Source organism: Manacus vitellinus, unplaced genomic scaffold (genome assembly GCF_001715985.3).
Source record: "Manacus vitellinus isolate BGI_N305 unplaced genomic scaffold, ASM171598v3 scaffold_48_pilon, whole genome shotgun sequence".
NCBI lineage: Eukaryota > Metazoa > Chordata > Aves > Passeriformes > Pipridae > Manacus > Manacus vitellinus.
Window position 1 is genome coordinate 682,044 of NW_021940593.1, and position 13,765 is coordinate 695,808.

The 13,765-nt window shown below is 39.5% G+C and overlaps 1 long non-coding RNA gene across 1 annotated transcript in view; it reads left to right on the forward strand.

The window, feature by feature from the left end:
- Positions 1-13,765, forward strand: part of LOC108640928 — a 61,028-nt gene that overhangs the window by 45,264 nt on the left and 1,999 nt on the right. The window contains exon 3 of the long non-coding RNA XR_001921598.2: positions 11,630-11,722. This is a non-coding gene — a long non-coding RNA (uncharacterized LOC108640928). The remainder of the gene's footprint in view (positions 1-11,629; positions 11,723-13,765) is intronic.

Below are 13,765 nucleotides of genomic sequence, written 5' to 3' on the forward strand. Positions count from 1 at the left end.
TATTGAAACAACTAAAGGAAGAGTAGAATTGCAAATAGCAGATTGAAAAGATAATTTTGTAAAGTTAACTGTGAAACAAAACGTTCTCTTTAGGCTGTGTTATTCCAGTAATTGCTAAATACAATCATTTTCTAAAGACAACAGCAAGGCTTGCAACGCTCTCCCACAGTGTTGGTCTGCCCGAGTGAGGCTGTTACAGCTGAGTGGGTGAGGACTGATGGGATGGACACGCTCAGAACTGCAGTTCTCTGCTCAGAGACCCATGACAAGGGTACCACAGGGGCACCTACTGACCCTGTCCTGTTCAGCATCTTTGTCAGTGACTGGAGCAGGCCACAGAGTGCAGGCTCATCACGTGTCCAAGTGACAAGCACAAGAGCACACAAGGGAACCAGAACTAAATCCCACAGCTGGGAAGGAAGAACCTGGAGCAATGATGCAGGCTGGGGCTGCCTGGCTGGTGAAGCAGGTTGCCCAGAAAGAGTTGTGCAGTCTCCATCTGTGAAAGCTTCTGTGATGTAACCAGATACAGCCCTGAGCAGCCTGGTCTGACCCCTCAGCTGACCCTTCTTTGAGCAGGAGGTTGGACTTAGAGCTCTTCTGGATTCCCTTTCAAATTCAAGTTACTTTGTGGTTCTGTGATTTCATGATGATATTTAAAACTAAGTTTTCAGGGGGTTTTTACAGTCTTTACTTTCAGGAGCTTATTCAGGAAATTAATACAGAGCAGATGAAGTTTTTCAACAAAATTTTAAGACAAACTTTTCTCAGAAGCAAACAATTTCTGGAACAGTTTATTTTTTTAACTCATAGGCAGAGTTTGGAGAGATACAAGACAGAGATCACGGATTCATCCAGGGACATACTCATAGAGTGACCCAGGAGAGGCTTGATGGATCTGGGGTAAGGAGAGGATTAGGGGGATCCTGATTTGCAAAGATAAACAATACTTTACACATCTAGTACTGCTTACTGCTAATTAATGCACTTAAGGGCATAGAATACATGAATTTCACTATAATTGCTGACATCTAACAAAAAAAAAAAAAAAGGATGAAGAACTTTTCTGTGCCGAAACCTTCAAGTGAATCCTTTTAGAAACATCCTAAAGTAACTACAAATTTAAGACCCTGGGCCAGGCCTTCGGGTGGTGGGAAGGAGCATGGATCTGCTGACCTCTGTAGGGTAAATCAGATCTGTACTCATGGAGCACAAAGACACATTCTAGGCAAAAGGAGCAGGCAAATGTTCCTATACATGAAAAATGCTTAGAAAGATCATGTGTGAGAATAGAATATTACCAAAGACCTTTCTCAAAACAAAACAAAACAAAACAAACACTCTACAAAACCAAAAAAAGGCAATTGTTCAAGAAGTCACTTTCAGGGCTGAGGAAAAGAAAAAGGCAAGTTGTTTTCTTTATCTCAGGTGAGAAAGAAACACATCAATGAGATAAAGAGACCATCTGGCTCCTGGACTCTGAAAATATGAGAGCTCTTGAGGCTGACATTTCTTCACTCAGTGACAGAAAAATATGTTAAAAAATAAAATTTATTAGGGTAGAAGAAGCAGACAGAATTGTGTGGTCCAGAGAGGTGAAATAAACTCACTTTGTACGAAATGATAAAGCACCTCCAGAAGATGAAGAGCATATTTCATGGCAGAATCATGTGCCAATAATTATCACTACATTGAACTGAAAATTTACATTATAGTAGATACCTGTCTTTATATAGAGAGGGGAAAGAAGGTTCTGAATCTTTTTTTTCACTGCATTATGATAAGAATTCTGACTTATCAGTCTGAAGGGTATTACCAATTTGGAAGGAAACCATCCTGGGAGAGCACTAGGATGGAGTTGTTTCTAAGAGCTAGGATCAGGTTTTCTTAATCTAGAAAGAATCAACAGATGAAGAAGAAAATAAAGCCTGTTGTATTGGACAACTACATCTGAAATATTTTAAAAGGCATTTTAAATCAATGTTCTCCACTGCCAGCTATAAATCCTCTGGGTGGATTATAAAATCTTCCCATGATTGCTAGATTGGAAAATAGTATGAATAATGCCAAGACATTGAGTCATGTTAAATTTTAACCATAAACCAATATCAGCACTCTAATAAATTTTAGGAGAATGATATTAGATTTCTATATCTTATTTCATTGTACTACTGTAAGAAATGATGTTATTTAATGATAAGTACTTTATGAAGAGCATGAATTCAAGTCCTGTAGTAGCAGTACTGGATTAATGTACATCACCACATCACAGATGGCTGTTCTACAGCCAAGGCCCAGTCTTTGGGGAGAGCTTCTCCTGAGCACAGTGAGGAGAGTCCATGCCACAAGGAACTTTGTGTAAGAGAGCAAAGCTGTCAGAGGGAGCACAATGTATTGCTAACAAATGGCACTGTCAAATATAATTTCTATATGCATGTATATCTGCACAATGTGTACTAATATCCCAGGCTTTCTGACTGGAGAATTTTAAATGCTCCTGATTTTTGGCAGTACTCGCCATGATCCCAAAGCTGAATGTCCAGGTATTTTCACGACCTTTCATGTGTTAATCCATGTTGTTATTCTGCCAGGTGAGTTTTTGGGAAGTGTGCACAGTGCCTGCAGGTTTTTTGAAAGTTTTCCAAAAATTGTTTACACAATATACTCCTAATTAGTTCTCATATATGTTTGCAATTTGGGAAACCTCAAATGGCTGGTGGGAAGTCCTAGCTGCTCTTTGTTTTTTTCTGGCTAGAGGAACCAAACTCACTCAGGAATAAGTTCCATGGGTTTTAGGAGACTTGAGAAAGCAATTAATGTGTTCTGATTTATTTATTATCCTTGTCAGGCATTTCTGCAGTGTGAAATCAGCTCAGTGTGGCACAGGTCTGGGTTGCACACTCTGCTTACACACATTTATGTACTCCACACATAGAACCAAAGCTTTCAGTACTGGAGGGGCAGGCAGAACTCAGCAGCCCTGATTTTTTCTGTGGCTCTATAAAAAGTGTCCCTGAGCTGTTATCTCTGCAAATAAAATCCTATTTCAAGTTAAGGTATGCATCCAGCTTTTTCTGGTCATTGCAGTGATCTGCAGAGGTTTCCCCAGTGGTACTTGGTGTATCAGACTTTGTTTCTCAGAACCCCCTTATCTGGAAACTCTCTGCCTTATGGGGTTGCTACAACCCCACGAGAGGTTTTGTTAGAAGCACTTGAGCCTTTCCCATTGCTCAGAGTGAAGTAAGGTACAGATATATGAAACAAGGGCACACTTGGGCAATCTTTCTTGGTTCTGACCAGAGAAAGTTGTTTTGGGAAGTGTTAAAAGTCCAGCTCTTCTATTTTGCATGGAATAATTTATGTGTATATTTATGATTGTTTTTCAGAAAGCTTAGATTTATTTCTCCGAATACAGTTTAATAGGAATCCATACATAAAGATTTTCATCAGAATGTTTTCTGTACAGACTCAACCCATTTAGCAATGAATCACTCCTTCAAAAGTATAACTGCTCTTTTTCACTGAGATAAAATATGTTATTTGCTCACAGTTACCCTAAAGATCATCAGTAACTGATGCCACAGAGATTCAATTAAGATGTAAATGTAAAATGTCAGTAGAGAAACGAGTCTTTTATGGGACACATGAACATTTGAAAGTTTTAGAACTAGAACATGAGTCACTGAGCTCACCCTAAAGCCCCATCCTGCTTAGTAAATGAAGATGTTTAAAAGCCTGACTGGCCATGGCCTTGAGCATCCTGCTTTGAGCAGGGTGGCTGGATTTGCCAATCTCCTGAGGTGCCTTCCAGTGTCAGCTATTCTTTGATTCCACAAACTCTTGAAACTCGCCCTTCTGGTGCCATTCTCTCCTTGTAAGAAAGTTCTGTGGCAAGTTATTGTATAAATTTGCAATACAGGAAAGTCTCTGCCTAAACTATTTTTGGCAAATAACTTCAACTGAATTTTATGTTTGTCTTTGAGGATATGCTATAGCTACCTATGTAAGTGGTTTTAATAATTAAAGCAAATAATCTTTCATGAAGGTTCTTGAACTGCAGTCATCTTAAATGGAATATTATATATGCAGTAGCATCCAAGTGATCTTGCCAAAGCTAGACAGCAATTTCTCTTGCTGATGGAACACTCCATCATGAGAACAAGGAGGCAGATCCTGCACTGTTTTGCACCTGGCAGAATTCCATTGACTTCATTAGGTGGATTTATCCTGAGTGTTGTAGATTTCTAAATTTTACAGGAATATGGCACAGACATGAAAAATTAAAATATAAAAAGCTACCAGTTCTGGCCCTGTAAAAACAAAGTGATAATGCTGGGGATGTATGTTCCAAATGGAGGAGGCTGAATTTACTAAATTAACTCCAAGGCTGTATTAGGATAGTAAGAATTTCAGCACTGTTTTGTACTGAAAATATCAGTTTCGCAATAGACACAAAAATAAAGCTGATAAAAGCCAGGGCAGAAAGTTTAAACTACTTTCTTGACCTCTCCAGAATGACACTCTGGGCTGGGAAAACCTGAATTGCCTCAGTGCCATGTGCGTGTGAGTGAGGGCTCTGCTTGACAGGTTGTCACCATTTCCAGCAGGACAATGTGCTTTTGGAAATTCCAGCACTTGTTTGCTGGGAGCTGGTCCCAGCAGCCAGTCCTGGGGAGCAGCTGAAGTGTTTGCTTCCTTGTGATATCTGTCACAGTGTGATATATAATGCCCATAGGTCCACAAATTAGTGATGCTCAAATGTCCTTCCTTCCACTTTGATCCAGGGAAAGGAGACAGGGGAGAAATGAAAAGAGGGAAGAACAGACAGAGAAGGAAAAAATAGCAGATGCAGAAAAAACAGGAAAAAAAAGGTCAAATGGTCATCCAAAAAAGAAACAGAAAGCTGTGAAGAACTTGAGGAAAAAGGACCTGCAAAGAGTTTTTCCTTCAGGATGTTTTTATGATTTAACTGTTAGTCTGGTTTTCCTGTGGAGAAGGGGAGTGTCTTTTCACACTGTGGGCATGCATCCCCTCTCCCCATAAGAATCCTTGAATTACTTGACCAGTTTAATTCAAATTTTGTGGAAGCACAATCCCTATTGGTTTCATCAACGTGAATGACAGTGGAAGAGAGGAGGAAAGTCTCTTTCTGTTTGGGAGCAGAGGGGAAAATGCAGCACAACCACCTAACCACACACTGTGTTACACTGCAAAGAAAAGGTGATGAGTACCTCAACCTTAGAAAAGGTTCAGCAAGGGCTTATACACCAGCCTATCAACTAGGAAACCCAGGTAAGAAGAAAACAAGGTTTTGTTAGTTTTGAAAGTTTTGGATTTCCCTAGGTGTTTTATTTTAAGTAAAAATTGACTGGAGATTGAGAAGGACTGTAAGAGCCAGGTCACTAGCTAAAAGCTATTTTCAATTAACTTTAGCTTTGTTAAATTTAGAATTGGGCTTCCAAATGGCTCTCTGGTGGGGTGAAAATAAGAGTTGAGGTGAATAGAAAGCTAGAGAACTGAGTCTTCCCTCTGAGAAAATTCTGCAAAATTCCAGGACTAGTAATGTAAGTAAATCTTGCCATTCCTCATCAGGAAGTAGGTCTGCTATGAGATGATAATTATAGTAGATGCATTAAAGAGAGGTAGTAACCCAGTGATGACTCAGCCTGGAACCTGGATATGTAGTGACAGAGGGCAGGTTTAGATTAGATATTAGGCAGCAGTTCTTAACTGAGGGTGGTGAGGCCCTGGCACAGGCTGCCCAGAGAAGCTGTGTTTGCCCCATCCCTGGAAGTGTCCAAGGCCAGGTTGGACGGGGCTTGGAGCAACCTGGGATAGTGTAAGATGTCCCTGCCCATGGCAGGAAGATTGGAACCAGATGATCTTTAAGGTCCCTTCCACCCCAAACCATTCTATGATTCTATAAAATTTAGAAACGTGACTTTCAAGATCATTCTAAGGAAAGAGAATAGAAAGGAAAAGTAAAACAGTAAGTTTCTCTAACTAGACTGTTCTGAGAAATAAATGTGTACCTTTGAGACTCTGAGGTCTGTGCATGGAAAAAGTGCAACTCTGTTGGAGAGTGAAATTTTATTGGTTTATTCACCTTACACCAAGGAATTTTTCAAATCACAGTTGCAGTTTCCACTGGAAAACCTGATGCTTTGAAGTGCAGCTTTGAAATAGTCTATTTTTAACACTCAAGACATTTTGTGAATGTAGCCCCTGTTCTCTAGTTGAATTGCTTTGTGAAAATAGCATGTTCCTTCCCCAGCCAAGTAACTTGAAATTATTTTCGGCTTTTAAGTCATACAGACTGTGAACCTTACAGAAGTGATGGATGAATGTCACCTCCCACTATTTTCTATAAATATTTGTTCCCATATAACATAATTTTGATTGTCATATTTCTTTTATTGTCAAGGCTTGTATAATCATGTATTCCTTATCTTACATTTGACTGAAAGTAGACACAGAGAGACAACATCCAGACTAAATACAATTTCTTACATATTTTTGGTATAGGGAGGGTCCAATTGTCCTCACCTTGTTTATCCTGGCAGAGTCACATTGACCTCAGTGGAACTGAGTATATTCAGGTAAAGCAAAAATCTAGTCTGTGAAACCCTCTCTTTCTCTCTCTTGTGGCTGTGCAAACTATTTGTTTTGTTACAGCATGCTCATTTTTCTTATGTGCAATCCAAAAGCCTTTATCATTTTCTTCTCAAGCATCCCATCTTAAGATTTTTAATATCAAATGGACCTTTTTGAATAATGCTTTCAACACCAAAGCCTTTCACCTTATTAGATAAAGATAACTATTATCCAACAGCCCCCTTTAATCTCCTAACAAACACATTCTATTTTCACAGGCTATTTGAACCATTTGACAAAGTGCTTATAACCACTGTGTATGTCCCCCATGATTTTATGGGCTATATTGGGTGAAAAATACATTCTTATTAAGATTTGATCATATGATGGCAAACATGACTGCCATGGAAGTTACAATGTATAAAACAGCTATTGGAAAGAGAAAAGCAAATATTTTATTTCCTGTTAGGTGGGTTTTTGTGTAGAAAGTTCGACTAAACAAAAGTAATTTAGAATTAAAGGTAAAAACAAATCATTTTTTTCACAGTAGCCAGCATTCCAAACCCAAATATATTGCAGTTATAGAAAATTACAATTTGTTTTATTTTGCTTTATGCATCATCAGCAAAATTGCCTGTTCATCTCTTCTACTAGAATCCATATCGTGGGTACTAACAGCAAGAATAATACAGGGGGTACAAAGAGAGTTTTAGCCATTATGTGGTGAGTGCAAGCCCATAAGTTAGAAAAACTGTGTTTTGACGTTATTTTGAGTATTGGTGATATCTCCATTAAGAAAATGATTGGATCAATTTTTTTTTGCTGAGGTATTTTGACAAGGAAGCAACAACTTAAAAAAATATTAATTTAGATGACCATAGAACTCTGTCCATGTTTCTCCCTCAGCAATCTTAAATTCTGACCCTGTGCATGATTTAAGTAAAGTGGTGTTGAAGAGAGTGATGTAAGGTAGAGATCATAAACTTTTATTTTATACCTATTGCAGCAGAAGAAGGTAGATATAATCACTGTGCACTGCAGCAGATCCTCAGAACATCACAGTACCTTGACCCTGTGCTTTCGAATAATGACAATAAAAGAAGACCAATTACAAAGCAGAACATTTCACAATATATAAAAAACAGTTGAAAGAGTATTTTTTCATTTAGTGTGAGTATGTCTAGCATTTCAAGGGACTGGAAAAACTGTTAGAATGTAATTTGTTATCTCTACACGCTTGCTTTAAACCACAGCTACAAGGGTTTATTTTGGAAACTGGGAATAATACCAACACTAAGGGCATGCTCTCACTTCGGTTAAAGTATATTTTTATTAATACAAACTTTAGATATATGATAGTTAAGGCTGAACTGATTTCAACTTACTTGTACAGTTTATGTTGTTATTCATTGTTGCATTACTTTTGGACTGGGACTTTCAAACAGACTTTAGGGAGTTAAGTGTCTCAATCTGACTGAAATTTAGTGGGAAATGGATATTTAGTTACCCTGGGGCCTCTTAGAAATTCCTGGCTAGAAACTTGCCAGCTTCCTGGAATTTTATAACACATAAATACAGGTGATATTTGTCGATTTTCAATGCAGAAAAGGATGGTTTGCTGCCCTCCCTCCACACGGGAGAAGGAAACAGCCAGATTAAATCAGGCATGGAGTGGCTGTACCTTCAGCAGGAAGTGTGAGGGCAGCAGGCTCTGCCTGCGCTGAGCCCCCTGTCCAGCTGCCCTCCCTGGGGGGAAAAGGAAAGTCTGCATACTCTAAGCTCCTCTGGTTGGACCCAAACATTCCTGCCAGCTAAACCAAGCCCATTTGCTACCCATGCCCTCTGGTGAAGCCCTGGCACAGCAGAGCAGCTGAGCCAAAGCATCTGCAGGGTGTCTCTGGTCTGGACCCTCACACAGGGAGAGCCCCTCCTGCCCCATCCTGACCTGCTGTGGGAGGGCAAAGTGCTGCTGGTGGCTCTGGAAGAGAGGTGGTGCACCCCACAGAGGGCTGTGAGTGGAGCAGATGCACAGGATATGGGATGATGATGTTGCCACAAGTGTTTGGGGAATGCTGTTGTTCCCAAGGGTGTCACCAGCTGCCTGCACTGTGGGAAGTTGTGGGGGTTCCCTTACTGAAGAACAAAGCTGTGAATGAGTGACCCCTGAAGCTAAAGGTGCTTATCCAAGGGAGAAGGCATCTGAGGACCAGGACCTTGGAGAATGTGCCTACACCAGTATTTATGGGCTTTTGTGTTTTCTCATGTTATTGATGTATTGGTATTGGACCCAGAGTGATTGTCTCATTAGTTTTCAAATGAGAATCATAAAAATTACAATCATAAATGTGCAAGACTCGACTACCCACTACAGAAGCAAAGCTACTAGAAAAATATTCAGTCTGGCAGTCTCATTTCTTGGTCTTTGATATCAATGTGAAGGTATGGACGTTTGATAAGCCCTGTTTCATTTTCAGAGAGTTTTGTAGAGTGAACTTGTTAATATGTTTAAGAATACCTTGTTAGGTAGCTTGTACAAATCAAGAGTCTCAGGTTGCATGCTGGTAAACTAACCCTCTAGGAAACCCCAAATACTATTATGGCTTTGAAACAATAACCTAGATGTTTCTATGTGCTTTTTTCTGGCTGCAAGAGAGCCTTTTTTCCCCCCAGAAATCCCACTGCCCCAGTCCTCAGTACCCCAGCAGATTTCCTACTTTGTTTTCATGCTATTTTCTGAGAATAATTGAGAATGTGGATTATGTAAGGATTTATTTTCTTGATCATAGTCTGTGTTGGAGGTGTGGGGTAATCAGATGAAAAGATGGTCACTTTCATGCTGCTGCCCAATTTCATAATTATTGGTTCATAAGTTAAAAAAAAGTTCATCTGAATGTTACAATCTTTTCCCCCAAAAGATCATGACACTTCAAAATAACATGATCTTGTCACATTGTTAATGAGAAAGATACTACTATGCTTCAAATTTTTTTGGCATTTTGATATGTTGTGTCAGGGTGCATCAGTCATATCCTGGGCACACACAGCAGTGGGACTGACAGCACTAGAGGAGAGCACAGCAGTTTCAGCTGTTCTTTCTGAGTAAAAGATATTCAAAGAGATGGGGACGTTCCTGCTTCTCATCTTTTTAAATGAGGTTTAACCCCACTCTTTCACATCTTCCTCAGCTCCATGGCTGTCACAAAAGCCACTCAGCCACACCCACTCCTGTTGACACCACAGTGTTTCCTGAGGCACAGGATCTAACTCCTTGGAATCTTGTTGTCTGTGGGTGGGATGGTTGCTGAAAATACTGGACGTGCTATGGGAGTATCAGAGCCCAGACATCCATTTCTGATTTCTTCAAACTCAAAAGGCATCTAGACCCAGCTTCTGAGTCTCTGTAAAAGAACTTTTTTTTTCTTTTTCTTTTTTAACTCTCCCTCATGCAGCTTTAGCGGTTGAGATCCACTAAAATACCCTGAGTGTGAGCTAAATTCAAATGGATTCCCTGAGCTTTTTCTTAATGCTGAATTTGAAGAAGGAGATCTGAAAAAGTCAAACATACAGCTGCAGGAGGTATTTGGAGAGAGAAAAAGGCCAATTTCTGAACCGGCTTTGTTGATTGAAATAGAGCCCCAGTGATTTGTATCCACTGAGGACTTGGCCTGATGTGGGGAAAGGTAATCCTTCTGAAATATTTTCCCTTCCCTATTCAATTTTCTTGCAACCACGTTTTTTTTCCCATGAAAATCAAGTCAGTTCTGAAAAGCTCTCTTTTCTAATGCACCTCTCTCTATGGTATAAGTGTTAAATAATATCTTGGCAATTTCATATTGCATAGTATATTGAAGACCAAATGAACAGCAACCAAGAAGAAAAAATGTGAATGAGTGTATTACTTGCAACTAATTAAACTTATTTGGAGTGCCTGATCAATGGTATATTAGCAGAAGTTGTGGAGAGAGCAGAAGTGGGATTCAGATGTTGTGCTTCACTAGAATGGGAAGCAAAAACACTTTAAATTCCATTTTGCTTTACTATCTTTTCATTTGCTTAACAGTGTGAAAGATATTTGTTTGGGATGAATGGCACTTGTCGGTTGGATTTTTCATCTAGACACTTCAAATTAAGTTGGTGTTCAGGGTTTTGAGTCATACTTTGCACATCTTATGAAATACTGTCACTCAGAGCACCTATAATGAAAAAATCTCTTAGAGTGGTATAATTGTTCTCTGCTAAATCTGACCATTAACCTTTTATACTCTTTGCAAAATGATGATGAAATGCTGATGTTTCTTCTTGATTATAAGCAGGAATCAGAAGGTGAGTGCTGTGCAGCAGTCATGTAAGGTACTGAGATTTGGGTTATGTTGGCACACCCACAATGGTAGCTCTCCAGATCCTATTCTGGATTCTTCCACTAAAACCCCAGGATGAATATAAAATAAAATCCAGGGCTGGTCTGGAGATCTGGCAAATAAATGTGCTGTTTTAGGCACTCTATAAGGCACAGTTAGAGAGTCATAAGACCCACTTCATCACACTGCTTTGGCATTTGGTTAAATTGAGAGCTATTTGGGATGGTTCAAAACTAGGTTAAAGCCAACAGTGCTTTTAAGTGCTAATTTGATGGAACTTTGAAATGACCTCAAACTTGTGTAGATGCCAATGTGAGCAGAGCAGCTTTTCCAAATTCTAAGTGAATTAAGATGCAACAGGTAAAAAAAATTCTTATGAGTGACAACCCAAAATTCAGAGTCTGGGTAAGACATGCAAACCATATGTTTACATTGTGAAATCTTCCTTGTTTGCAAAGGAGTAAGTACAGAGTAAAAAATTACAGTAAGATATCTAAATTCTTAAACTGTGGCTGTTGTATCTGTGAAGTTCCACCCCCCTACTTCAGGATAACAGCATGACTGACTTTGTCTCCCAAGTGTTTTTTTTCTCTAGTGTACGCAGCTGGACTTAGTCCCCTTGCTCAGGAAATGCTGGTTATGGGACTGAGTTCCACTACAGTTTGTGTTCTTTTCAGGCAAGGACAGAGCTCCATCCTCCCTGCACTTCCAGCGTGAGCCCTGTCCTGGGACCCAGAGAGCTTTGGGAACAGAGCCCCCGGCTTCTGAAGGTACTTTGCAGTAGAAGTCCCCTGCTCAGTGACAGCTGCCAGCAGGGTGAGCTGCCTGTGCGTGTTGACCTGAAACATGTAGGAGCCATTTGGTCCTTCAGTGGTCAGGAAATATCAGCTGATTCTCCTTTCTTGTAAAGAAAACTGGTAGGAGTCAGATCATTGTGATGTGCTGTCTGGATTGATAAGGGCTCTGGCTTAGCCAAGCTTGAGGAAAATCAGGAAAGAACTAAGACAAGTTTATGTAAAAACACTGAGGGAAGTCTATATGGGAAATGTAATTCCTATGCAGAACCAGAATCTCACAAATTAACAAATCTGACACATACAACTCTTGTGTAGTGGTTAGGAACCATTTACGTCCTTTGTCAAGAAGAATGGTTTTCATTCCTCAAATTCAATCTTTGTATGAGTTTTTGCTGCCAAGATCAGTGAACTTTCTCCTTCCTCTTTCTTTTTCTTTTTTTTTTAAACCTGTAAGATATCGACTCTACATAGAATCCCAGTGGAGGTGAAGAAACAGCTCTCAACTTCATGAGTAAATCCCATGTAGGAAATACAAGAATGGTCTCCTCTAACTACACTATGTATATTCCATCTCTGACAAGATTTTTGCTGGGAATTAGCTTTATCCTTCCAGGATCGCCTGGTGAATGTGAAAGCTGTACTTCTGAGACTGAGTTTTTCCATGCCTGGTGGGGATGTGATTGTGCACATGTGGCTCAGGGAGCACTGATACAAACCTAGTCCCACAAACAGCACAGCTTCCACATTCCCAATGCACATCCGCACTGCTGTCAGCTCCGCTGTGCTTTGGGTGTTCTCCACATTGTCATTATTTGCTCAAAACTGCCACTACATCACAGGGTGTAACGTTATGAGCGGGAATGCTGGGTTTCTGTCATCAACAGCAAATGTGAAATGAGATCACGTAGGTGGAGGTTGTCATGACTTATTTCTTGTACGTGATGCAAAAACATTAACATGCTTGTTAAAACAACAAATAAAGTCATTTGTTTTTCCTCCATCTACAATGAATTTCTAAAAGATGCTTTGTATATAACTTTTTTTTCTTTAGTTTAGGGCTTGACCCTGCAAATATTTTTGCTTCTTGAACTGCTTCTCTAGGTGATTTCAGTGGAAAAATTACCATATGATCATTGACTATTCTTTTAGAAAACAATTGCTTGCGTACTTAACAGTTTGAGAGCAAGGCTTTGTGATGCAAAAAAAACCAATTTAGTATTGTAATCTTTATCTTAGAAATTAACTTCAGATAATTCAGTTGAGTGTGAAAGAGAACAAACTTCAAACCTAACTTTTACCTCAGGAAATAGAGAATTTTAGAATAACTGTGTTGAGTTTTCTGACTTTCTTTCATCCCGTGGTTCTTTCATGCTTTTAGGTAAACTGTGTTTTTTACTGGCCTTAAAACTTTCTTTTATTCGTTTATTTGAAAAAATAAGTCTGTTTCTAGGTAAAACAAGGTGATATTATTCAGGAGAAAGAAAGGAAATAGATAGAAATATGTATTATTATGATGCTTCTCTACTTGAGAGATTTAGAGTAAGGGGAAATCAGCTGAAGGGGATTCATAGTTGGATATTAAAGACCAGAAATTATTGGACAAAAGTGAAGTAGACTGAGATGATGCTTAGCTGGCAAAGGATTCCTTAGCTTTTGTTACTTAGAGACTTTGGAAGTGTGGAACTTAGAGAAGTGCACAAGGGATGTTTCTCCTGGATTGTAATTGCAAATCTAATCTCTTGTCAGGTTTTTGAAACACTTTTTGTTTTAAAAGTTTTGAAGGCCAGAGCCTTCACTGTACAATCAGCTGTGGTTACAGTATTTTCCACTATTGAATAGTCTGGATAGAACAGTCACTGGGGAAATGTGCAGCTCACCGTCCTTACAAACTTCCCAGGCTGTCTGCTCAAGGATCCATCAGCCGTCCCCAAGGTACCTGTGGTCTGTAAGGATGCAGCAGAAAACTGTCACACATAACAAGGCATGGCAAAGCAACAGGCTTTGTATGGATTTAGT